Raw genomic sequence first — 27,776 nt, 5'->3', positions numbered from 1 at the left:
GCTGTTTTAACTCTCTGATAGACGTGCCCTGAAGGTAAAAATATGGCTACATGTGAAAAAGAAATGGTCAGTTTACAGGAATTCATTTGCACCGTTGTTTTATTAGGACTAGCATCCTGCAGCTAGCTTATTCAGACCGTAAAGTTGCCTGCTGTGAGGTGAGATCTACAGATAACATTTCACTTAGTGTTACTGCTCCAAATTACTTCATTTATCATAAAGGAAGTAATTTGCAAAAACAAACAGAAGAACAGCACTAATACTGCATAGCACGATGTTGAGCCAACTTAAATAAACGCTGGGGAAATTACGTCACTTCAACAGCCGAGTCAAAAAACCTGAACATTATAGACATCATAAATGTAGACTTTATGGCAGAACAATTGTAATGTACTGCAAGGTCAGAGCCACACACTAAACTCAATATTACTCTGAATTCACATTTGTTTCATGTGAGTTGTGCATCTGAAATACTGTAAGTGCAATCATTTATATTCACACAAACACAAGGTTAGACGGTCTCACACATGCCTTGAGCAATAACACATTTTCTTTCCCTGTTTCATTTAACTTTCTCCGAGTCTTTTTCATTTATTAAATTCTCAAATCCATAAATGAAAAACACGTATGTCTGTGGTCATGTTGATACTGGAGTTTAGAGCGATGTGATGGAAGAAATCCGTAGGGAGGAATGTTCCTCTTCAAAAGAGACGGGCATGAATGTAATTATCGCAGAACAATGCTTATAATTAGCAGGAGTACAAGCTGGTGCACTTTAGCACAATGACGAACCTTGCTCCAGATTTTTTGAATCATATTGCTTTTTCTTCTTGTTAAAATGTTCATTATCATACGATGAACTGTGGACCTGCCTCTTCCTGCTCCCATCTCGCCCTGTTTATTTCTCTATCACTGCAGATGAGCCCCTTCTTCTTCTCTCCTTTCCTTTATTTCATTACACAGCCATATTCCTCACAAAGAGTTTTTATCTTTCTGTTCTCTTATGTCCTTTCACTCACTCTCTCTGTCCTCTCCCACTGATTAACACTTACTGTATCCCTCTACCCCTTCTTCTCCCTCCTTATTCTTATTAAAAACTCTCCCACTTCAGTGCCACCCTGGCTCAGGTCCCACTCTCCTCCGCTAACTGATCCGAAGCATCTTCCAGGTGCTTCCAGTCCTTTCTGTCCTCCTTCCCTCCCTAACTCCTCTCCTTGTCCTCCCTCTCTCCTTCCTGCTTTCTTTCTCTCCCTCTCTGGCTGGCTCGGCATGTAAGGAGTGACGCACGGCCCTGCTGTCAGGGGGAGATAGCAGACTTGACTCTGGCTGTGACGTCACCAGGTTATCTCCAAGCTGTCCTTCTGCAGAACCCAGACCTGCTACACACACACACACACACACACACACACACACACACACACACACACACACTCGCAGCAATACTATTTGAAAGCACATAAGCATACACCCTCCACGATTATGGCTCTTTGCTTTTACAGTTTGTGAGACAGATGCACACACATGCAGTCATGTTTCACGCTTACAAACCAATTATCAGTATGCATGTCGCAGCGCCACACTCTTGCATGCCAGTCACACTCAGCATAAATCTTTCACACATCTATATGAAGTTATTAACATGCAAGATTTATCCGTCACCCATTTCTGCAGCTGCAGTGAAAAGCCCTGACTCTGACTTTTAAACAATCCCCCCTAAAATAAGATATTTTGTTCTGTTAGTATGTTAGGATCAGACATGCTACATATGCAAAAATCATGAATTGTCCTACTTTGTGCTATGAAGTCTCAAATGTTTAATGAAAAAAGAATTTTAAAGTAAGGATGTGTGACATGAACTGAGAAACTTTATGGAATAATAAAATATACATTCTTTCTTTCTTATATTTCCCAAACTTTATACATTTATCATTAAGTTTTATAAAAATCCATCCATTATCTATAACCACGTATTCTTTGAAGGGTCACAGCTGAAGCTGAAGCCAATCCCAGCTGACACTGGATGAGAATTTTCAAATGATCATTGTCATTATAAAATATAATTTGTGTCAAAATATATAAAACCAGAGAAACTGAGAGGCAATAATAGAAAATTGTTGAATTTCTGATCTGTAGCTGGAATAATAGGGATGGCTTGATGCGACTTTCTCATGTCAAGAAACCGACACCGTTACTTTGAGCATTTGCTGATACCAATCTAAACAACTAAACTCTAAATAAAACATCTGTATGGTTGCACTTTGGTTATCCCAACCATCTACAGCACATCATGCTCAAACTGTGAAACAAATATTCTGCTTCCATGAAAGAAGAAATGCGTACATTAAAAAATTTCCACAAACAGAACCTTTAGCAGCATTTTTGATTGGTCAGCACCACTCCTTATATACAGCATGTCGTTTAGTAAAGCATTTACTCGTTAGTTTAGGCTCATGAATCTTCGATATACACTTTTTTCCAGTGAATTTGGCTGATATTGGACCGATATCAATACTGGAATACAACTGACAAATATGAAAAATACCTGTGTGCAGTAATATTAGTATTAGATGTGATTGATTCTCCAAACAATCTACTAAAGGTCCAGTGTGTAAAAAAAAAAAATGCAATATAATACTCATGAGAAAGTTTTCATCAGTGTATAATAATGTATATTATAGAATATTATAATGCATAATCACCTGAAAGTAAGAACTGTTGTGTTTTTGTTACCTTCGATTGAGCCATTTATATCTGCTGAGGTGGTGGGTCCTCTTCCATGTTGAACTGCTGTGTTTCTACGGTAACCCACAACAGACAAACCAAACACTGGCTCTAGATACAGACTTTTGCATTTTGCAGCCACTGTAGGTTCTCCTGCTCGCTTGAAAAGGAAAGGTGAGACAATGCAATGCAATGCATCTGCAAGCTAACCACTTGAGTCATTGTTTTATTTATAAAACAGAATAAGACACATTGTGGATAGAAAATAATAAGTCAACACTGAAAAGTAACAAAAATAGTAAAAATGAGAGCCATAAATAGAAAAACCCAATGCAGTATGTAATACCCCATTAGAGAATACACGATAATCTGCCAAGTGAGGCCCTGCTCCAAAGACAGATGATGCAAAAGTATCCCAGCTGTCCGACCATTATTGGGGTTAATTTGGAACCAGTGGGCTCCGTTGCTGCACCAGTTCCTCCAGTAATGAGAGGAGAGGTGTGCTGTGCTGTGTCGTGCTGTGCTGTGTTTTCACAGGTGGGCAGTGGACCCAGACTATCCATGATGGATGGATAGGGAGGCACCAACCCCTGGACAGCTGTTTCATCAAGACTCCCAGCTTGTAATTAGGTTCTCTGTGTACTGGATATTAATGAGCATATAAATTCATAATTGTTCTGTGTCGTTTGTGTCTTCTTTTCCTTTCTGTTTGTTTCTTTTTGTGTCTTGATTTTTTGTTTTGTTTTGCTTCTCTTTCTCTTTCTCTCTTTCTTTACTTCTGTTCCTCAGCAAATGTAGTTTTTCAGTTCAGTTTTTCAGTTTCAGTAGTTTTGTAGTTCCCCAAGTATCCTAAATAATTCAAATATATGAAATAAAAAACAACATATTTCATAGTAGGGATGTAACGGTACCAGAATCTCAAGGTATGATAATAACAAGATAAAAATAATAAAAAAAACAAAACAAAGGGAAATGATGGCTTTGAGAACTGTCTTTTATTAAATGATAAATCTAATGTGCACAGAATTTTCTGTTCATATAAAATGCATTTTTCCTTTTAACTTCCTTTCCTTTTTTAATCAAATAAAATAAAAGTAGCCAGCCGTGACCTAAGCATGTGCAAAAAAAACCCAGCATGCATTGTCTTTGGCAATGAACGCTTGAATTATATTTGTACAGTTGCACAACAAAACCAATGCAGCAGTCAGTGACAGTCCTTTTATGAAATATAACAAAATAATTAACGGTGTGATATTATAGTAGATATCATCACAGTCAGTTTATTATGATATTTGGTGTATTGTTATGTCCTTATTTAATATAAATGGCTGTCGAAGGGTTAAAGTGGGTCAAAATATGTTAATTCATCCGATGTCTACAATTCTCTTGGGGTTCTGTCCCTTAAGTTCCGTCCAGTTCAACGTTTCCTTCGTATCTCTTGCTGCTAATACAAAGGTAACCTTTGTCCTTGTTCTTTGTTAATGTGACAGCACTGATCCCTGAGGTGCTGTCAAAAGTACACCAGCTCCACAGAGAGCTGCACAGGAAGAGAAAGGAACCTTTTTTTTTCTCCCCCTAATAAAATTTCCATTGCCTGATTTCACATTTACAGTCAGTCTTAGAGTAAACCCCAGCCACGTCCAAAACTGATTGGAACCTTTACTCACAAAGCAGAAAAAAAAAAAGAGCCACTCTCTCAATATTCCTTTGAAGTGGAAAATCAGGCAATGGTGAAGTTCAGTGGGTTTGGGTGGGATTCACATGAATAAAATTGGATGGCCCGCTTTTTTCCATTTCATTGAATTCAGATCAGGACACGACGCCAACTCTTAGATGTGTCGCAGAATTTGGCATCGCTGGCGGTGGCAGAGACAGCTGTATCCAGCAGCCCCCCCCCCCCCCCCCCCACCTCCATTAAAACTAGAAAACTCAACCACCCACAACGCTGCTGCATTTTGATCATCCTGTTCTTTGTTATGATTTATGGATCCGTCTCTTTCATCACATTCGTATTCTCTGCTGCTTTCCTTGAAAAGAATGTTCCAAATTTCATAGTGTTGTTCTCGTCTTGCACACAATTGTTCCCCAGATACGTTGTCATCATCATCATCCTGCCCAACACTTGGCTGACAGGGATCTGTAGTCTTACCAGAACTGGGACAGCCAGAGACAGGCAGATGTTTGGAGTGGTGTCTGGGTGTGACCGGGGACTATATCGGAGCACAATAGAAACCGCAGGACAGGCTTCCCCAAAGTAATGACGCTGAGTGCGAGCTGCTGCGTTCTCCTTTGTGTTCACCAGCTTACATCAGCCAGCCATGATGCAACATGGCAAAGAGGCTCACAAAAGACATGTTGGCAATGTTGCAGAATAGCACTTTGAACATGAACTCTGCATGACAGCACCTTGTGACATTTGCAGCTTGTCAGGAGAACTCGGATCACCGTTTTCTTTTTAGGCGGAGGACTGGCGCTCCTAGTCCTCTGACCATTTGATCACACTCCCCCTCTGTTCACTCACTTTCAGCTGAATCTGAGCTCCGTGGAGGAGGGATAAAATTACACTTGTGTGGATTTAGAAATGCTTGAGTACAAATAAGATCAGTTGTACTAGGTAAAGAGACTTGTCACACATTTGTACAAGTGGAGAACTTGTGCAAATAATGTTGATAGAGATGATTTTTGGCATATGTGGTGACACTGTTATGACACATACACCTTTTCCTCTCACATATTTACTTGCCTGATAGGTTTCCCCTTTTTCATTTTCAATTTAAAACCTTATAGTCCAAATTATTTTTTAAAATAGATTTACAATCTCTGAAATTAGCCAGTTAACATGTTATATCTGGTTTGTTTAATTGGTGCAAACTCAAAGTGCAGTTACATGTGAGACTATATTTCTATTATTCTTAATTTTCTGGAGTCTCGTCCTCTGATAAACACCATCACAAAACCGCAACTTGTCAATTTTACGCTTCTTTTTTTTTATTAGTTAGAGGGCATCTCTATCTGTGCTCTTTTTTGGGTTTTTCAAATGGAAACACCCACTCAATATTAATAAAAAGCAAACATAAGTATAAGTTAAAGCTCTGATGCCCACCTCTCCCCCAAACTAGGTGGTTTTTATGGAGCAACACCATCATGCAGAAACTTAAGTCAGGTCACATGGAAAACATTTTAGAAGGGCTTGCAAATAGCAAATAACATTTTGATGCAAAAACATACATACTTTTTGATTATTATTATATTTTGAAATGTAATAAACTAAATAATATAATTAAGAAAAGAACAAGAATAATAAACGAACAGCAAATGTTCAACAAATTCACAATAAATAATTAATGTCCCAAAAGGAGTAGAAAGACGTGAATACCTTTAAAGTCCTAACCTCTTTTATCTATTTCATCAATAACCTTTGTTTTAAGCATGAAATTTCCAGCTTTTTGCCCCAGTTTTCATCATCAACTCAATCTAATCAAACAAAAAAAGTAAACATTTATAACACAGCAAGAGCAAATAATCAGAATAAAACAAACAAGACAACACAAATCAAAATCGACCCACACATCCTGTCCCCTGTCTTACGTTGCAAGTTCCCCTCTCTGATTGTCCACCCGCACTTCGACCAGATTTGATTGCTCGAATTTGAAGCTACAGAATAATGCAAACACCTCGAACAACAACACCAACAATGGACCCACCCTTTACTGAAAGGTGGATAGTCTTATTTCTCTACATTACGAACTGTTCCTCTAAGTTGTGTCTAAATTTTAGTAATATTGTTCCAAGGATTTCGTAAAGTTTGAATGTTCATTAGCTTCACAAAACAATCATAACCAACCTCATGGTCATCAGAGTTTGAAAACTTTAAACATCTGGTAAGGACATATGTATATCGACTGATGTCAGTCAGGCTCTATTGTTATTTTATAACTTTTTAACGAAGTTAGAAAGTTATGCTTCATTGTGACTTCACCATGTAAGTCTACACTGCAGTGAAGAGTGAGAGACACACAGTAGCAACAATAAAGCATGACCAGCAACTTAGACAAACTTTCTGTCTTCTTCTTTGGTGAATTTATTTCTGTTCGCTGTGTTTCTATTGTAGTTTGATGTACAAAAGCCTGCAGTCACGGCATATTCATGCAAAACACAAGGGATGAATAAAACAGCTCTCCACATGTCGCATATTCACCTGTGGTACAGTTCCCTTTCAGTATGTAACACATTACTGTCCTCCATAATGCTCTTGATGCACTGACTTGTTTATCAGAGCATCAGAATGCCAGCCTTTATTTATTGGAAGCTATAAGTAATTTAGAAGCATAAACAATTCTCCATGAACAATACATGAGGGTGACGAGCGACAAAAGGTAACAGTCAACTGATTACATGGCGAACGGATGGGAGGAAATCACCAGAGAATGCTGACAGTCACTTCTGATTACATTAGAGCTCCTATCATCATAATATATTCACCATGTTAGGAGAAACAGATATAAAGATGTGATGCTGAAAATAGATTTGTGGATGCAGATGAAGAAGCCTTGTTCTTTCATTTATTTAATGCTTCACCTCAAGATTCAAACCACACTGCTTCTGTTCTGTCAGGACGGGATCAAGAATTTCCACAGAATTAGATGCCCATCCAAATAATAACTTCAAGTATAGATACGCAAATAGAAAGTGCTCAGGTTCAAGCCAAGGAATTAATAATAATTTTATGCATTTATCTCATCTTATTGTCCTGTCACATCCTATAATCTGCAGTGCATCTTGATGTTACTCATATTACTGTGAGATACATACAAATCACATTATTATAATTTAGAAATAAAGCTCACCCCCGAGTGTAATATTGCAGTTATACAATGGTTACCAACAAAATAAAATGTATAATCAAAATGCGTTCATATTGTATATTTTGCTAGCGTTATCTCCATTTCCCTGAAACACACACGGTCTAACTAGCTGGATAACAACCAGTCACAACAGTAAAACTCCAGTAGTAATTCACCGGCAAATAGACCGATCCTTAGTAAATGACCTGCAACAGAGACGACTTCTAGTCCCTGTTGAGTCAGCAGCCAACTTGAGCTAATGTTAATGCTTCCTAGAGATTGTGGGGTTTCCCAAACACATATAAACTCAAAACTGCTTCGCTTAAATCAACTTAAAGATTTCTGGACAGATTTTAGCTACTACATTTGTAAACTTCACATGTATTTTTAAGCTAGTAGCACCATGTTACAGCTGATGGAGGACGCTGCACAGAGTTTCCGTGTGGCCCAAACATTTCCAATTACACCAGAGCGCTATAAAGTCCAAAAGTCAAAATTTATTGGAAAAAAGGTAAATGTAGTTATTTCCAAAATTCACAACATGTTTTTACTGTTTGCCGCACACAAGGGAGGCACACACTGGTATTAATGAGGCGATGTAGCAGCAAACTAACAGCAACATAAATTATATTCGTTAAAGAAAGTTGATTTAATTATTCTATAAATGTCACTTTAACAGCTGCAAGAAGTAGCCTAACAGGAAGTCATAGTCTGGAATAAATCACAGTGTTTGTTTATAATATCTTCCAGGCAGAAAAAAAATGTTTTTTATTAGGTTGGTGACCTAATTTGCCTTTTGGGCCACAGAATAAAGAAAATCACGGCTTCAGTTTATCCCAAACTAGATACAGTTAGACTGTGTTGAGACCAAATCAGATTTTGCTCCAAAGTAGCACAGGGTTGTGCAAGGCTGAGTTCATTTGTGCTTTGAAGACGACCGCCGTGAAAAAATTGGAGCGGTTCATTTCTCTGATTCGCTGGCTTTCTCACACCTTGCACTATATGTCTTTAAATGTTACAGTTACAGTTTTCCCGGACTGCTGTTGTTAGCATGATGCCAGTAAGCCGGTCTGTATGGCCCACTGTAGTTTGTGATTTATGTTCATGAAGAAAAACGTTGGACACTGGGTGGAGTGATACTGTTAGCGATGAGCATGGTGTGTTGTCATGCTCCAAATGTCTGGTTGACCAATCAGATTGCTTGGTCGGGACAGCTTGTTGTATAATGCATGCATTCATACGTGATTCTGGGTTCTACACTGTCTGGCCCACACGAATCAAAGGGAATAATGCAAACTGAATGACGAATGGGTGGAAATGGGAATAGCTTCAAATATGCAGGAGTGTTCCTTTCATATTTCTGGGCTTCTTCTTCCTGAATGCTCAAAACATGTGACACAGCACCAGGCAGCCCAAGCGTCTCTTGGCATAGAGAAGTAAGCAATGTATGGTGATGACATTCCTCTCTTTTTGGGCTCTCGCTCACTCCTGCAGGCCTGATAGCGTGATTCATAACTCATCTGATTGTAAGTCAAAGAAAGGGGAAAGCAAGGAGGGGGACAGCGACCACAATCCCTCCGTGGCCTGCAGATGTGCCAGGGAGTCTTTAGTTCTTTCCTTTACAGTGATAAGTGAGAACTGAGCGATCAGAAAAAAGGGGAGTTTGTCTCCTGAGCTCGGAGCTGTTAACCTGGCAGAGGGATACAAGAGTGAAACTTCGGTTCTTCGCCGTGATCAGAGGCGTCACATGAGATGTAGGCAGCGCCAGAGCTGGGAAACAGTCTCTTCATTTTCTCGACATCAAAAGAATGTACTGTCTGCAAATGTAACGACTCTAAAGAGGACAGGAAAGAGATTAGTGTGGAGCTTAAAATTGGAGGAAGATAATCGTGTCCTCAGTTTGCTTTGGCAAGATGCTTTCCTCACTGAGCCAGAGAAATCAAACAGGTCAATGAACTATAGAGGCAGATAGCCTCCAAACCGCAGCCAGTTTCATCAGACACCCTTCACTGATGTCGGATCGCCTTCCTCATTCAGTCTATTAAACTTATGAGGATTCATAAGTTTACCTGATCACTCCAGTAAATCCAGTCAATAAAAGTTGTTGCCCAGTTCATTTCAAGATGACAGATAGATAATAAAAATCCAAAGCATGTCCAGACTTCATGATCTGACAACACGCCATTATTCCGTGTTGTGTTGCTGGGGAGGATTTATTGGGCCAATTTAAAAAAAGATGACTATCTGGAGTGTTTCTCAGAGTTTGTGTCTACTATGGAAATGTCGCTGTGCTTACAGTGCTGTCCTGTGTCTTGGGAATTATTAAAGTGTTTATCAGTGATTCAAACTACTTTATAGTTGATTCATGAGCGATAACACTGAGGGGTTCAGTCAGTGTTTACATCTGTTCCAAATGGCAGCACGTCTTGCAGAATGATGTATGTTGCATCTCTGTTTGGTGTAAGTGAGCTTGTACCGTCTTTCTCTCCTAACTCGGTAGTCAATCGCTGTAGGAGGACACTCTATAAATGCTGAAGGCAAGCCCCACTTCCTGGTCGCCTCGCTTCCTGTTCACCTTGCTCTGCAATTGCAGGTATGGTAGCAGTTGTTATGGAAGTGAGCCACCTGCAGATCGCTGCTGGTAGGCCCTCCTTTTCATTTGCGTGGTAATGTTATGCTGCTGCACGAGTAGTATACAGCTGTTTCACGTTTAGGACAGTTCTGTAGCAATATGAGCGCTGTATCCTTCTACCTTCGTCGCCAAGTGTGCTTACGGATGCTGCCTGATCGGTATATAGGCCACATGGCACCAGTTTTATTCTTTCTAGATATCATTTTTGTTATTAACATAAGTTTCTTTTATGTAGAATAGAGAATGTGGGCTGGTCTGTGTTGCGGCGGCTATGCTAGCTCTCATGCAAAAACGCTGCTACTTTGCTTATACGGCAGCTGTAGCTGGGTTTAATTCTCGATCTTCAGTCTGTTTTGCTGGTGTACTGACATAACCGTCGGCTCCACTTTTAAATTTTGGCCGTCTTAATTGTGTGAATGTGCGAGCAGCGGTGTTAATCTCATTATGTTGTTCTAATTTCTCTGGGTCTGATGATCCCAAATGGGTGATCTTACTTATCTGATTTTTTATTTGCTCCTGATTTGCTGTTTCACACTATTGCATGACTGTTTATTTCTTTCAGTTCATATTATTTTTGTTTTGTGTGGTTTATGGTTTATTTTGTTTAGTTGCATCATGAGACTGCATATTTTCTGCAACTAATTTTGAAGTTGATTGTGGTTATTTTGAGCAAGTTGCAGTTATTAGTTTATTTCTTATAGACAGTATTTTCTTTATTTGCTTTTGGTTTGTTTAATTCGAGTGATTCTGATAAGTTGCAAGTTAATTTCTATTCCTTTGAATTAATATTGACTTTTTTGGCAGTATGTTTTGTTTATTTTGGTTAACCCCACAACTGTGAATGTGTTTTATGGGTTTTATACATTTTGCATTATTATAGTAAAATAATAGAATAAATTTTCTTGTAAATGGAACTATGTCTCCTGCTTTGTTTGTATAATGAACCTGAATGCCTTCTCTGGTATCACTACTGTTCAAATTGAATATAATGGATGAAATTCCCAAGGTGGTGTTGTCACCACCCACTTCCCTCACATGCATGGTGAAAAGCCTGCCATCATAGAGAGGGGTGAAATGCATTGAATTGTACAAATGGGGATAATGGTCCTCACTTCTGGACAAACTCGCATCTGCGCCCGCAAACCTCTGCAACTACATAATTGGGGCTGGCGCAGGCACCCGGCATGAGCCTCTCAAAATAGAAAACATCGTCCTTGGCCACCCCAACTGTTGATGATTGACTTGTTGTTCTGTGAAACCCCCATCAAAATCACTTTCTTTTCCATCTCGTTCCAAAACACACCAGTATCCAGAGAGCTGATGCATTTTCAAAAACAAGAACGATGAGGAACGAGCCAGAAAAAAGTCAGTGTGTTGTACACTGGTGACATGCAACCACATTAATTTTTTAAACAAAAAATGTCACGTAGGTTTTCACAATTTACTCTTCAACAGCAGCCTTCCTGTATATTGCTATAGAGGTACATTTTGCCCACAGCTCCCATTAATAGAAACTCCCATGTATGTACATATGACAATAATTGTTGCACTCAGCCGCAGAGGAAGTGGCACATGCTCTGGAGCAGGGACCACCATTCATGGTGTTGTACTTGGTTGCACACATGAGAGGTGACGTAAATACTTGTGTGAAGCAAGAAAGAGACCTTGAGAGAGAAGTTCACATCTTGCATAGTTTCTCACACAGCCCCACCAAAGTCCAACAATGGAAAATTTTTGAGAAGGGGGTCCCAAATGCTGCTAGACAATTCGACAAGCACTTTATTTGAAGAATACTGACACCTATCAGCCACATCTGCTTCTGTTTAGTGAAAACCCTGGATCTCAAAACTCCTCAAGGCCTGAAAAAAAAATACTGTGCTGCAGGTGCAAAGCTGAGGAGTGCAATGCCCTTTTTTTTACTTCCACTTTTTTTTTTGTAATTCCATTGATCTAAGGTTGGCGGAGTTTGACAGCTGAGTTTGCAAGTTCACAATCGACTTTTCCTAAGTCCTGCCCACTTTTGCTCTTTTCGCCAACTTCAACATTTGAGCAAGCTTGGTACCTCGGTCAACTTTTTCCTCTCTTGTTTCCAGTATGTTGATATGCTATATGCTAGGCTCGTCTTAAAATAAAACCAAATTTTAAAATTGGTTGAAAGATGGGGAAACTGAAAAAGGAACATATATTCACATCTTAAGTTAGCTTATGCTAACAAAAGGCAAGATAACTAACCAGCTAATCTACATCAATCACTAGCTAACTAGCATTTTGCTAACACTAGCGAATTTAAGATATAAATATTTGTCGTTTTTACAGGAAAGGATCAAGTTGACCAACTCACCAGTCTTGCTCAACTGTTATTGGGGCACAGAGAAAAAAGGGGCAGGACTTACAAAGGCACAGTCATCCATTGCAAAGTCATCAATATTTTTTGTCACAATAACATAATTGTTGCATCATAGAACAATTGCTTGCAACTGTGGATTATCATCACAATATCATTATATAACAACACAGTTAGTTTTGTGTTGTTTTCATTTTTTCAATTTTAGTTACAAGTTCATATTTCTTTTTATATATATGTATATCAAGTATTTAAATTTATTCGAATGTGAAAGATTGGTGTTGACTTTGGAAATATTTAAAAAAAAAAAAAAAAAGAAATCTTAACTCTTAATGACATCTTAGCAAACTTTCAAACATTCATTGTTGAGTTTTGGAAAAAAAAAGTTTCTGATTTAAGGTTGCTTTTTGTCCAGCTGTGGAGGTCTTTCTAATTGTTTACCTGAAATTCTGCATTTTGATTGGCTGCCGCCCCTCAGGTTATCCAATGATCTGTTAGATAATCTTCCGGTGCTGTCAGCATGACAGCAGAAGGCCAAACCCTGAGGTGGTTGTGATGGATTACTATGTTGCCCCCTGCACTGTTTATCAGACCTCTTCCTCTTTACTGCCTGCATATATCAGGCTCACAGTAGTTAAATACTGAAGATAAAAGCATATAGTGCAGGGGCCACATAAAAACAGCCACTCAGCTGATTTATTAGGTTGTCCTCCACCAAAGATCTGTGATTCTCAGGGCCACAGTGCAATGACTTCCCTGTGACATGTATCCAGTGTTGTGTTGCATCCAGTGACAGCTCTATCACTGTGCCTCCTGGCAGTAATTGTCGCCTCCTTAATGGCTCTGTTTCCCAGCTTTGATGCATTTTTCTCATGCTGGGAGAAAAATGCAGAGCTACCTGGAACATAGTGTTCTTTAGGTGTCTGGCTGATGGCGCACTAAAGGCCAGCCTGTGGCACGTGTTGCCTCGCAGTTTGCCGAGCCACAGGTGACGTCGGTGCTGCCGCTTTTCATTCACTCTTTGAGATTCAAAGGATTTCTTCATTTGATCGGACTCGAGGAGACGCATCTCCTGTGACCCGCCTGTGGTTAATCTGAAGCCGACACTACGATGGTTGTTTTAAAATGTGTTGCCTGCAGTTCTCCTCTGTATTTGATTGACATTTAGAGATAGCTGAGGCTGATGGAAAGGGTCTGTTTGCTCATGGCGATGCAGGGAGAGGCTGGGGAGCCTGGAGGAGATAGACAGAGCGATAGAGAGAAAATGTGAGAGCAGAGCATCCTGAACTGCGATAACCTTAAGTCCTCCTCTGATGACACATGCTCCCATCTCTGACTGGGTTGATTATGGTGACAGCAGCCTTTGCTCATCTCAGTCTAGCCCCTTCATCACATTCCTATGATGAAGACACCGGAAAGGAAAAACAGTCTTTGTTGTTTGCTTTAGGAGCAAAGCTTCTGTGTATCTCTGCCTTTACTGTGTCTCGCTATTGAAGAGGCATTTCTTTTAAACAGAAAGAAAGAAGGATCTGCTTTTGAAAATATCAGATGAAAATGTTGAGGTTAAACAGACAGTTCAACCCCAAAATTAAAAAATACTTATTGTTCCTTGTATCTGTGGTGCTATTTATCCATCGAGATTGAGTTTGGTGAGAGCAATAAATCAGCTGTTTCTAGTTAAACAAAACATATCTTACTCTTTTAAAAGGTCTCTCACTGTCACGATCCTGTGCATAATGTTGTCAAACTCTGAGCCTGTCAGTGGCAAAAACAAGCACAAGTAAAGAAGCAAGCCTCACCTGTCCTGTGCTCTCTGCGGTGTGCCGGTTGGGCTGTGTCTCACAGCGTATCACCTGTGCTCGTCTTCTCCACTTCCATCAGTTAGTTTTGTGGTTTGTGGTGTTTGTTGTTGTGGTTTTGTAAAGTTTACAGCCTGTCATGCTGTTGCCTCGCTCTGTGTGCCGTGTCACAGCTTAAAAGGCCTCGGTCCAAGCCTGGCCAGAGCTGGTCTCTGCTTTTGTGAGCGGCAAGCCCCGTCTTTTTTCTTAATTTCAGTTTAGGTTGGTGTTAGATGGATCCTGAATGGTGGTGCAGCTGTAGAGTGTCCTCAGTGGAGCTTTGGCATCCAGTCATTCATCTCACACACTCCTTCTACACAAACCTGGACTCGCCCCATGATGAACTACACCAGTGGATGCATGTGCACCTCGCAGTGACATAATTTCAACAACACAGCTTAATCACACCTCATTATTACTTCTCCATGAAAACCAATCCAAAGGGTTTTGAGAAAAGGAAAATAAAAAAGGGGAACTATAACCTCCTCCATCTCTCTTATCACAGCGCTGAGTTTTCAAATGTATTTTTTTTTAGCACTAGTTGAGTGCCATCTAGTTCCATTATATTTGAGAGGCAGTGTCTCCAAATCCCTCACTCATACTCACACGATTTAGATGGATAAATACACCTACAGGTAAAAAGAAAAATATGCATTTTGAGCATCTAATTGTTGTGCAGTTAGTGTCGAAATAATATTTATTATCTTTGCTCCATATTATCTGTCTTAAATGTTAAGAATATTACTTACAGTAGCTTTTTTATTTTGATGAGGGGAATAAAAGCAGCTCTCTGATCACTTTCTGAAGAGAAATGAATATTCGTTCAAAACTGAAATGACCAAACAACAGTTTTATTTACGGACGTCTGAGAGGAAGTGCACGGTCTGCTCGGAGATAACTTTACCAGGCTGTTGACAGGGAGTCTGAGAAAACTCGCTCGATGGACTCACTGAGAGTTTTATGGCCCTAAAGTGAACTATGATGACCCCCACTGTCACCACATTGTTACTGAAAAATTCCAATCATCTGAATTATCAAGTTCAGTGTTAGCTATTTACTGTGATCAGGTGTGGCCTATTGATCTCTTATAGATGCTGTCGTACAAGTTGTCCTTGTCTTGAGGCCCACATATTTAATGCCAAGGCCTTAGTTAATGGATGGCTACCGTCAGAGTCTGTGTTTCTGACTAAATGTGTGAAAAAGAGCATGGACATTATTCATTTTATTTTTTGTTTTATTTTATTTCAGCACACTAAAACAGGGCAGCAGAAATGCAACAACAAAAGAAAGAAAAGCAAATTGTGAGCAAAGACGTCAAACGTACGCAAATACAAAAGTCCCGTAAGCCAACATGAGCAAAAACATAAAATGAATGAAATAATATGGTGAGAGTATATGTGTGTTAGTGTATGCGTGAGTGTGTGTGTGTGTGTGTGTGTATAAAAAATGATTAACTGTAATGTCATGTGCGTCACTAATGGTTTCAACATCAGTTTTCTGAAAACATCTCACTGTGTGGTCGAGTGTCAGTTCGTCTAACAACTGGCTCCATTGCAAGACTGGAATGTTCTCTGTGCAAATGAGTGACCCTTATTTTGTTGAATATTTGTGTGTGTTTGTCATTTGACCATTATTATTATTATTTAACGAGGATTGCCTCTTAGATTGAGTCCTGTCCATACAGCATGTTACACAAACCAACGTTCACAGAGGGAGGAATAGTAAGAAAAGAAAGAAAAACACTAAAAGGTATTTGGGTCATGCACGCATATCCTGCATATGTGCATGCATATGACTGTGGATGCATGCAGGTCTCGGTCTCCAGAGATTCCCCACAGCCATTTTTACATCGCATCATGTTGTCTTATTTAATCTCTCACATGAAACCATGAAGGAAACACAGTGAGCAAGACTATCATGCCTTCTAACATTCAGTGAAATACGATTCTTGCATGCATTTTTTTTAAATTTCCATCTTGTCGCTCATCTCATTCAGGATATTTAACATACATGCTTTCAGCTGCAGCAGCAGACGCAGAGCCGGTATGTGATTAGAATCTTCCAGCCCGACCGCAACCACCACTGCCGTCACCACCGCTGCCACAGTCCTTCTAAGAAATAGATCACCTCCAAATATTGTGTTATGTAACCTTTAAACAACTGCAGATTTCTCCCTCCGCTTCTTTCTCGAGAGACAACGGACCACAAGCGTGCCTGGAGGCCAGATGCAGATGATGGTCTGTCAGTTTGCGGACCCATGGTCAGGCCATCATGATGACATTAACACTCCAAGAATGTCTGTAGCACTCACTCTCAACCATCTTTCCAGCCTCAGCTCGAGCAGTGTAGGCTAATTCTCCCCTGCAGAATGTGGATTGTTATGAAGGATTGCTCGTGCAGTATGTTTGTCAAACCGCAACGCTCGCTCTTTAGGTAAGCCTGATTTTTCTTTGTGGTCTGTGAGACTCCTCAAATTCTTCATATAGTATGATATATAGTATAGATTACATAAACCTTTAAAGTGACTGGTAGAAAGACAAAAATTAGGGCTGCCCCCTTAAAGTCAAAGATTCAAATCATCAGTCAGAAACCCCTCAGTCGAGTGGTCTTTTTTTTTCCTTTATTGGTCAACATGCATTACAATAACATGATTAACAGATAAGCTTACAGAATACACAGAATAAAATTAAAATTAAGAACTGTAAGTCAGGGGAATCATATATATATTACTGAATTAGCTGTCACTAATTTTTGTGACAACATGCACTGATGGTTAACTGACTAGAGGGTGAAACAAGCGCAAGTTTCTGCTCTTGTTTTACGCCGAGTGACGCAACAGCATGGCTGTAAACTTCACAAACAGGATTTCAAAATCACCACAAAACTAAAACTGATGGAGACAGAAGAGTGACAGAAACGGCGTGCAGATGACGCACCACGGAGCTTGCGGCGCAGGTGATGCTTGCTTGTTTGCTTGTGATTGTTTTTGCCACAGACGGGCTCAGGTTGTTATTCAAAGTGTCTGACAAGGTTGTAGAAAGGATCCCTGCAGGGAGAGACCTTTTTTAAAAGAGTAACCAGTGACGTTTTGTTGAACCAGAAACAGCTGTTTTATTGCCCTCGCCAAAGTAACCAGACTCCCTTTGCAAAAATTTTAACATCACCCTCATCGTCATCATTCAAACTCACCAAAACGTCTCGGCTCTTCTTTCCACTCGTCCAACAATCAACATGTCTGCCTCAGTCAAATAAACCCTTCATTCATGGTGTCAAAGCTCCTCCTTGGGTGGTGTCATTTGAGCTCCCGCTCAGCTGCTCTGGTTGTCAAAGCACACAAAGAACTTTTTCAAGGTGTCAGGGAGTGAGACGACATGACTGATCTGTGAGGTGCAGCTCTTGTAGTCTGTTGTGACTTTAATGCTTCTTCATGCTGCGGGGGTTGTTGTTTTCAAAGCGCCCCTCAGTGCGCTGCTTGTGCCTGTGCTTAGCTTTTCTGATGCCCCTCTGCAGTTCTCTGGGTGTTGCTGTAGGCCAGCCTGTTCCCAGACAGCATCTTGTCTCAGAGCCTGTGCATTTCTATCCAGCCATGGTTTTTGGTTTGGATACACCTTGATGTTTTTGGTGGTTAATACTGTTTCAGTAGAGAAGTCTATGTAGGCCAAACCATCTAAGTTTGCTGCAGTAGAGAGGTGGCTTCTCCACTCCTGACTAACACAGTTTTAACAGCTGGTTTGCTTACAGATTAGAGGTCTGTAGGATGGAGTCATTTCCAGTGAAATGTGGCCTGATAAACTAAAGTGTGGAGATTGGGTGGCTTTGTTTGCTCCCAGGATGTTTGTGTAAACTTGGTCAAGAATATTCTTGCCTCTGGTAGGGAAATTGACATTAATATAGGAATCTAATGTGGCGTATTAAACTAAAAGAAAAACAACAAATCGTCAAATGTTAGTACTGTGAGGCTGATCTGGGGTGTGAACATCCACTGAGTTATGGATGATGTGGTGACAACAGCGAGCTATCAGCCAGTTTTGACCGTTGGAGCAATGCCGTGCAGCATCAGGGAGTGTAAGTGAGGACGGATGAAAAGAGATTTTTCATGCATCACAGAAGTCCCCCTGGATCTGCTCATGACATGCACAAGAGCTTCAAATACTTTGAGGGGGGTCAAGCTTACTTCCATTGGCTCCATCTCACCACCTGATTCCAGCCTCTCCTCCTCCTGCTCCTTTACCCTCCGCCTCCTCCTCCTCACTTTTTTTTTGCGTGATAGCAGCCCTGATATGACGAGGGTTTCATGAAAGAAATATTTAGACAGATCACAAGCTTGAGCCCGTGCTTTGAAGCCCACGATGGTGGTGTTGACAGCAGCTACTGGAGCAGCTAATTAGGCTGTGGAGACTGCACCTCTGTGAGGGCTTCTCTGATGCAACTTTGGAAGTCACCCAGCTAATGCCACCACACAGTAGCACTGTGAAGATAAAGCCTGCGAAATAACTGATTAGTGTTTACACTGTGTCACTTACATCTACAGCTCGGATTTACAAGGGTGTGATTGCTGGGCGCTTTGGAGAACAGCCGGAGGAAGTTGTTAGGTTGTTAGTACACTGATCTGAAATTTGAAGCAAGCAGGGGTGCAGGAACTGGGCTTGGCTTGTCCCTCGTTTTTGACGTACAGCGTGCTGGACATAAATCTTTCCGTCTTGATAAAATATCTGAGGCAGGAAAGTGGAATGGCTGTCGCCTGTAAAGCCAGCTTCCTGTACGCAGCCTCGCTCTGCGGGGCTTGCATGAATTAAACATGGACTAGGGCCATTATAAATGACAGGGTCAGAACAGCCAAATAGGGATGCTGGAAAAACAATGCGACCAACAGAATCTATCATCTCTGCCAGCTCAGTGAAACTTTGTCAAGTAAGGCCAAGTCAGCAACTATAAGACTACAGCTCCAGTAAACACTAATACTGAACTGAACACGGCCTCATTCAAATGATGGTGACAGTAATGTGCAATGATGTCGGTTGTTTACTGTGGTATTACTATTGGTATTTGGTGAATTATAATGTCTGACTGCTTATTACCCTCTTATTAATTCACACATGCACAAAAATAAAGATGTTGCTTTACAGAACATCCCTGACAGGCGATTTGTCATGTCCTGAAAAACTTCTAGGTCACCAGCATCAGGGTTCCATTGTAAACTTAAGGAGCCGCTTTAAACGTTAGATGCAAAACTTGATTTTAACCTTTTGATATTTCAAAGAGCAAAAAGTTTTGCACGCCTGTAAGTGGACAGGTGCATAGGACAAGAGTCATCAATGAAAAGCAATAAGACTCCTGCACACTGTCCTCTGTACTTACAAATCCAAGATTTGTGAACAGGAATAATCCACGTGGACCAATCAGGTCACACTGCAACACTACATTGGCCCATGTGGATTATTATATATTATTTAACTCTCCTTGCATTTTGTTAAATTAGTCTGATGAAGGTCCAAAACATTAATAAATCTTGAACTTGCAATTAATCTAAATTTCCCAGAGCCCAAAGGCGATGTCTTGATTTGTCTGACCATCACAGAATAGATAAAGAAACAGCAAATATGTTCTCTAAGTTTTTTCTCTGCTGTCGTGGACGTTGTGTTTTTGGGTTGTCTTTTCTATTCTCGCTGAATGCGGTAAGTCAACAGCAAAAGGTCAACTTCACTGTGACGCCATAATGTTCAGCTCTCTATCAATCCTCTGTGCCCTGCTGTAACAAACAACAGTGGTGGAAAGAGTACTGAAAATCCGTACTCAAGTACAAGTACTGTTACATCACTAAAATATTACTTAAATATTTGTCCTGTATGATAGTAAACTGAGTTTATGATTATTATGTCTTTACATTAGCTTTTGAAGTGATGGATGGATAAAAAGACACCTTAGGCTCTGAGAAATCACAATGTCATATTTAACTATTTTCTGCCATTATTGCTGACATAAGGATTAAAAGATTAATTAAAAATGTCAAATCAATCAAAACAATAATTAGTTTCTGACCGAATTTGACTTTATCTGGACATGGTCTCTGTTGTTTAGGTCGAGCCCAGCTTATGTCCAGTGTGTTGGTGTCTGTGTATGTGTTCTGTGGCCTGTGAGACACTTCTCTTTTCATAAAAAATTAATTGCACTTGAGAATTTAATGGATTTTCAAACAAAGCCACAATGGCATTTCCTGACATCATTGACTCGCTGCTAGCAACGCGTCTCTCGGCTCCAGGCACCTTGCATTCTCTGTGAGTCTGTTTCTTTCACTTCAGCTAGAAGTTTGGAGAAACATATGGAGAAGTTTTACTGCATAGTGATCAAAAAGAAAAATATCGCCATCGATCAGTTGTTTTCAACACTTGTGTAATTGTCGCGGCGGCCTTAAATGCACTGTGGTATTGTTTGCTCTCTCTGGGCATTGGTTTGTCACATTTGTTCAGCCTCTCCGTTGCTGATGAGGATGACGCGGCGTGCCAAGACTCTGGCAGCTCCATCCAAATCTCTCACTGGATAAAACTTGGACTCCCCTGTTTGTCTCATACGCGTGAGCTTTTTTTTTTTTTTTAATCTGGACCAGGAACAGACACACTGATGAAATGGACCCTTGAAAAAGAGTGGAAGTTGACCAAAACACATCTGTCTCTCTCATCATGAAAAAAAACAGAAGTGTTATAATTACAATGCAGACCAGGGCGATCCTTACTGAGCAGTAAACACTGTTGGTTTTTGTTTAATTCTGAGATATTAACAAATTACAGTAAAAGAAAAAAATCCTTTACATGATATCACATCTCTTACTAGTGTTGTTATATTCTTCATACATGGATAAATTACTTGATTTGATTGTGGATAAAGTTATATGATCCTGGATTTTTTTCAGGTCTCTGAAATTAAATAAATTGATCAGTCAGAGACTTTTGTTTCAACAAGAAGACTTTAACCTGCAAAAGTATGAACTATTTCAGAGTTAAATAGATCGTGAGCGAGCATTTTTATGCTTACTCCACCTCTGAACCATCACCACTAATTTTATTCAATAATTTTAACTGTGTCTGTGCCAAATCCATAAATTATAGGGTACATTAGAGAGGGTAAATGACATATGTAGGTAAGTTAGATGCTATAAATTAGATTATTTTACCTGAATTTTGATACACTATCAAACCCATGCCTTTCCTTTCTTATTTCGGCCTGTGGTTTTGATTTATTTCAGAGTTAAGATATGTTTTAGATAAGATATGTCCCTGAGTTTTATATTAACTGCAGTAAAGAGGTGCTTTCCCTGTAAGATATGGAAATGCGCCAGCCAGTTCCACCTCACACGACCTTTCTTTCAGAATAAGAACTTGCAGTTGCCCGAGCAAACTTCACCCAAGGTTAACAAATCAATTCTCCACTTGTGTTTGAAAGACCAAGTTAAATCTACGACAGAGAGTTTTTATGAAACGGTCTCAGTTTAGTAATGACGCCTCTATATGACCCACACAAGCAAATGAGACCGTCGGCAAGAAAATTTCTTAGTGGTTATTCTTAATGCCTGCCAACAGGTCTGATTTGGAATCAGATGAAATTATTTAAGGCAGCAGCCCAGAAGAGCCTGTGTTTGCATTTTCCCAGGCAAAGTTGCAGCGAGTAGGATGTTAAGCAGTTAAAAGAGAGCAGCAGGAGATTTTTCCTCAGAGAATTTTGTTTTGGACGAACAGAACTGAATGCAGGATTTGAAAGGATTCAAAACTGATCCTAAATTGGCTCCTATGTAATGTGTCTATTTTAAACATTTGAGTGTTTTAACCACTCTAACATCTTATGTTGGCCTCGCCGCTGAGCTGTTCGCTGCTGTTTGATTATTATTATGAGACATAACATTAAAAGGGAATGTTGATAACTTAATCTTTCTCAAAAAAATGCTGTTACCAAGCAACCAAACCTTTTAGTTGCAGGCTTGCATGTAATCTATGTGTGTGAAGGGTACTAAGATAGAGTTTACTTTTTCCATCGTCATATAACAATTGTTAATCTCACATAGCCAGAAATATACATCATCTCACTGCTATGCATCTTTCAAACTGTTGTTAATAAAAAGAAAAATCTTCCAAAACAAATTCATGTGCCATCCCGATCAAGATCTGCACGATACGAGGTGGCGGAGGCACTGCTGCTTTTGTCCACAGGGGCTTTCAAAATCAACACAGCCGCTTTAACACCTTGATAATTAACAAGATATTTTAGCTCTCTAGTATCATTATAGTGTGTCAAGTTGCAAAGAATGAGGACAGCTGATTATCAATTTGCACATTTACTTTCCTGAGTTTAACATTATTGCCCTGCTCGTGTAATTGTACCTTTTAATACACCTCGCCTGATTCAGTATATATGCATATATGCTAAGAGGTCAAAGATCAGGATAAACCAGGCTGTGGGTTGTTTGAAGCACTTATGGGGACAGTTTAAAGCTCTGACAGGGTTCAGCTGTATCATTGTGCAAATATTGTCTTTTTTGAAATCATAATCCACTAACAAAGATCTCCGTTGTACGATGCTCTCTGCTCTTTTCATCTCTTGACATTATCTTCTCCACTTTCAACGCCGGGCCTTTTCCCAGCCATAAATCCAGTCCCTTACAAAATGCTCTAAAAACCATCTAATTCTACATTGCTAACCAAACAGATTCCTTTGTTAATTGCTGCTCAGACGCTCAGGCCAGCTGGAAAGTTTCCCTTCTAGATTTGGCCCCGAAGACACAAAAAGCAGACAGTCAGAAGAAACATTGGTGGGGTAACAGGGTGGCAGGGTAGCCTAGTGTTGAGAGATACCCTCCCAAAACTGAGAGGTCATGGATTTGATTTGCACTCCCACAAATGCAGGATCACCCACAGCAGTTTGTAAACTAAAATACTGCAAGTAGACAGAATAATATAATAATCCAACCCCGATTTTCCTTTTTTTTCCTGCTCTAACATTGTTTTATATGTGTATCACAGTGTGGGTGTCCTGCAGTGTTAGTATGACTGTATCTCTCACATTCTTCCTTGTCAGATAGACTATCGTCTAGTGTGGTCCGAAAGGTAAACAGGACCCAGGGGGGTCTGGGAACTCCAGTCTGCGTTCCCTCCTCGGTGTCAGAGTCAAGTGTTGGCTAATGGAGCCTGTCAAAATCCCTGTAGCCTAAAACCACCTGCCTTCAGAGGCCTCGTGTGCTGATGTCAACTCGCTATAGTAATACCCACCGCCAGCCCTGCAGCTAGACTCAATACTGTGCTGTCACACTTGATTTATACACTAAGTGGAGAGGAATAAATGCAACAATTAATCTTAATTAAGCCTGGGTAATCCTGACAGAACTCTATTAGCTCTGACTTGTATGACCTCTACATTGAAAATGCCTCCGTGTTGACTTGGTCAATATGGTAACAGGCCTGCCATCAGTTACATTTCAGATCCAACTGTGGCAGAATTTTCATGTTTCTTCAATATATTTGATGTTATGTCATAATTTGATTGTTTATTATTATTACTGAGTGTTTTAGTGGTAGATGGGTGCTAAACTGTAAAGGATTCAAATGCAATATACCCCATCTCAGCCTGTATGCATGCAAATGAGCACACACACACACAGACACACATGCACACACACACACACACACACACACACACCATACCCAGGCATAATGAAAGAATAAATGCTCAGTGATATCACTTCATAATAATTATGAATCCGAGTTTGATGGGGCATGAAATATTACTTAAACTATAAAAAATGTCATTAACATTGCAAGTGATTTACACTGTTAGCGTTATAACATTGTTACAATGCTGCTTTGATTAATTTAAGATCAATTGGTTATGACTTCTTAAATGCGAATATGTGAATATTTGGTGGTTTTTGAATGATTCTGTGCTGTTGGGTGGATGTGAATTTGAGTTCTGGTTAATTATACTGGCAATCTATCAGTATTTTCAGACATTTTACAGACCAAAAGATCAATCAATTGATCAATTAACCAAGAAAATAATTGCAATATTAATTGTTTTTATGATTTAAAAAAAAATCATGCCGGGATAATGGCAATATTCCAACTCATAGGCAGAATGATGTTATACCTTTACACACAGCAAAAAACAAACACGGCTGAAAGCAAAACGTAACGTTGCTATTTGCTCCACGGTGGAAGAGTTAGTTCCAAAAAGTGGAGCAACTTCAATGCAGTAACTTCAATACAACAAACTAATTTCACTGCATCAAGCTGAAGCCGTGACTGAATGCAAGGAGATCCAGAAGTCCTGCAAGGAGAAGTATTGTGAGCTCTAAACCAAAAAAAATTTTTCAGTATTTCGTTGAGTTGTCAAGAATTTCATTATTGCACAACCTCCTCAATTGTTAGTTGCAGCCCCAGTTCTGTTACTGACCAGCGGGATTCACTGCTGGGGGCAGAACGAGCAACTTGGCTCAAAGACACGCAAGAACTGATTCTTCTTTTAGCTGCCGCAGCAAATTCCTCTCGCTGAGTCACATATATGTGTATAATATCCTGTCGCAGTTAAGACTTAGAAACCAAGCTGTTCCTAACTCAGGTCACTAACAACAAAAGCTCTGTGTTGTAATGTGGTTGTTAATGTTGCACTCAGGGTAAAATCAACAATAGTAGATATTTGTTGTGATTTCGGAAAAGAATGAAGGTTTATTGGCTCTGATTTTCTTTGTGTTGATCATATTTATCAATATTTACCATGTGTCCCCAAGGTGAAGAACAAAGCTTCTCTCTTAAAAACTAAAAAATGTTCAAAGATAATGGGCAAAAGAGTAACAGCATGTGAGTAATCATCTGAATACAGGGTGAGCGATATCAGTCGACAGTGAAGTGCAGCGTTTCAGCCCCTTTTCACTTTGTATGTTTTATTAAATGTAAATTCATAAGTTCTCTGAAAATTAGCCCATGACACTGTTTAAAGATGCACTGTGTACCACCATCTCTCTGCTCCTGGTGTTCACACATGCAGAGTTCATTCATGCTGCAGACACACTGCCGGGGAGTTGACTGAACCGGCTCTCTCGGCCTGCGTTACCAGCAGCTGCTCTGTGAGCTGGAGAACCACAGCGAGTGCAGGAAAGTAGCTGATGCACGCTCAAAAAGTCTTGTATTTATAGCTGCAGAGTTTGCCATTCCCTGTAAAAGTTATCTGTATTTATTTTCGTTTATCTACTCTGTATTAACACAGGCTTGGTTAGCAGAGCATGTATTCCATTCTGCAGCAGTGACCTGGTTACAGACAGACAGGACAGATGAAGTAAATGGCAGACTCATACAGGGTTAGTTAGAGCTTTTATAGGTGAGTTTTTATTGCAGTCGTTTAATCACAGAGGAGTTTGCATGTTTTACTCTCAGTGTTCTTACAATAAAAGAATTCTTTCCTACATCACTTCTAGTATGGGCTCCTGAAGCATCAGCCAGTTGTTGGCTCGAGTTAAGTATGGACCTAAGGTCCAAAAATGAGATATAAGATGGAAATTATCCGACAGGGGCTTTCTAGATAAATAAATACCAGTGGTTATTACGTCTCTCAGTCAACCAACCTTATCATATAAAGTGCAGTGGTGAGTGTTGTAATTATTTCCAGTAATGAACCTGAGAGCGAATGGTAAACCGGACCTCAGGGCCTAAATTGTGGACACAGCATCATGTCTATAAAATTACATCCTTGTAATTCAGGATTGAGAGGAAAATGCTCTCAGTATTCCTTTTCCGACAGCTCAGAGGGAAGTTGCCTCTGTTTACATAAAGCTTAACTTTTTTTTTAAGTTTACCAAAAAGGTTTTCTGTATCAAATGTAAACTTTCTTGTCAGCTCAGGCTATATGAGACCCTCTCCAAGCTGAATTACTATGAGGAACTGTTTTGTGTTTTCACCCTGGGCTTTAATTAGTCTCATGTCACTATTTGTAGCTGTATACTGTATAATATACAGCAGAGGTGACCGAATTCTTGCATATGAGGAGCCAAAAATTAATGTGGATGGAGGGCAGTGGGCCAAAAATAAATGGTAATGTTAAGTGAAATTGTATTAAATTAAAACAGATTATATTTTATAGAAAAAAATAGAATGAAGTTTCAAAAATATTTGCGATACAGTTTTTTTCTTTACTAAATAATGGACTTTTAAAAAATAGTCTTTTTTTTAAGAATAAATTCAGAACAGAGTTAGAAATGAATATTTTTCTAACTAAATGTTTCTAGAGTAGCAACAGTGAAGTTTACAACAGCCAAGTCATTATATAAATAATATCTCACTGGAAACAAATGTAAAATGTGTGGATACTATGCTGACAAACAAACAATATGATGACAATAGACATGGTTATACATAAAGAAATGGGCTAATTGTAGTTCTCATGATTGGACAGAAATAAAATAATTGCTGTCTGTGTTTAATGAAATTTAATGAAATGTGTGTACTGTGCTGCTGAATGGGAGTCTGATGCTGAGCCACACCTCTCACTTGTCGTTTGGAGGCAGAACATTCAATTAGCAATAATAAATGAAAAAAAAATGCTCAGAAAACTAATCCATGATAGAACTTGATAGCTGGTATATTTGTTAAATCGCCCAACCATAGTAGGTGTTCACATGCTGAATACCTGCGTATATGCCGTAGGGACAGTGTGTGCTTTTTAAAGGTTTACTTTGGGTCAACCCAAGGTCGGTGAATGAAATTACATGATGTCGATGTCTCTACGCTGAATGCACACTACACTGTTCCTCCTTCCTCATGCAATGGAAACGCCATGCATCCACTCTGCCAGTCATCATGGATCAGCAAAATATCCAGCCAAGGAAACTTTCAAGCACTGAGTATGTTCATCCCAGATGGTGTGCCTGCTGCATCGGCCAAACACGATGTGCATGTGCCCTCAGCTGCACATACAAACAAATATAAAGTGCTCTCACACACATGCAAATAAAGCTGCAGGCCTGGTTTGTCACGCACACTCAGCCATGGTTACATGCTCATAACATCCATCCAGCGGCGTACGTTAACAGGCTTAATCTGTGGATTCCTGAGTGGTTAGTTAGTCTGTAGGCTTATCTGGCTGCCGAGGCCAACGTCAGAGTGCCTGAGTGGAGGAAGGAGCACTTTCCTCATGCACCAGACTAATAACAAGCTGTGCAGGGTTTTTCTTGCCCAGCACAGATTAGATCAGAGCCAGGGCCTGATGGTTTGGTCTGCCTGAGAGCTCCAAGTCTTTGGCTTTTACCACTTGGACTACGTGGAGGCCCTCCCCCCCCAGGGAACAGTCCAGCTGAGGCCAAGCAGAGTGGAGTGCTGCAGGGAAAGTCCAAGTCCAACACACAGAGGTCTGAGCACCAGGAAGCA

The sequence above is a fragment of the Lutjanus erythropterus genome, chromosome 13 (genome assembly GCF_056507025.1).
Source record: "Lutjanus erythropterus isolate fLutEry1 chromosome 13, fLutEry1.hap2, whole genome shotgun sequence".
In the NCBI taxonomy this organism is placed as follows: domain Eukaryota; kingdom Metazoa; phylum Chordata; class Actinopteri; order Lutjaniformes; family Lutjanidae; genus Lutjanus; species Lutjanus erythropterus.
Note: the sequence above shows the minus strand (reverse complement) of the source record.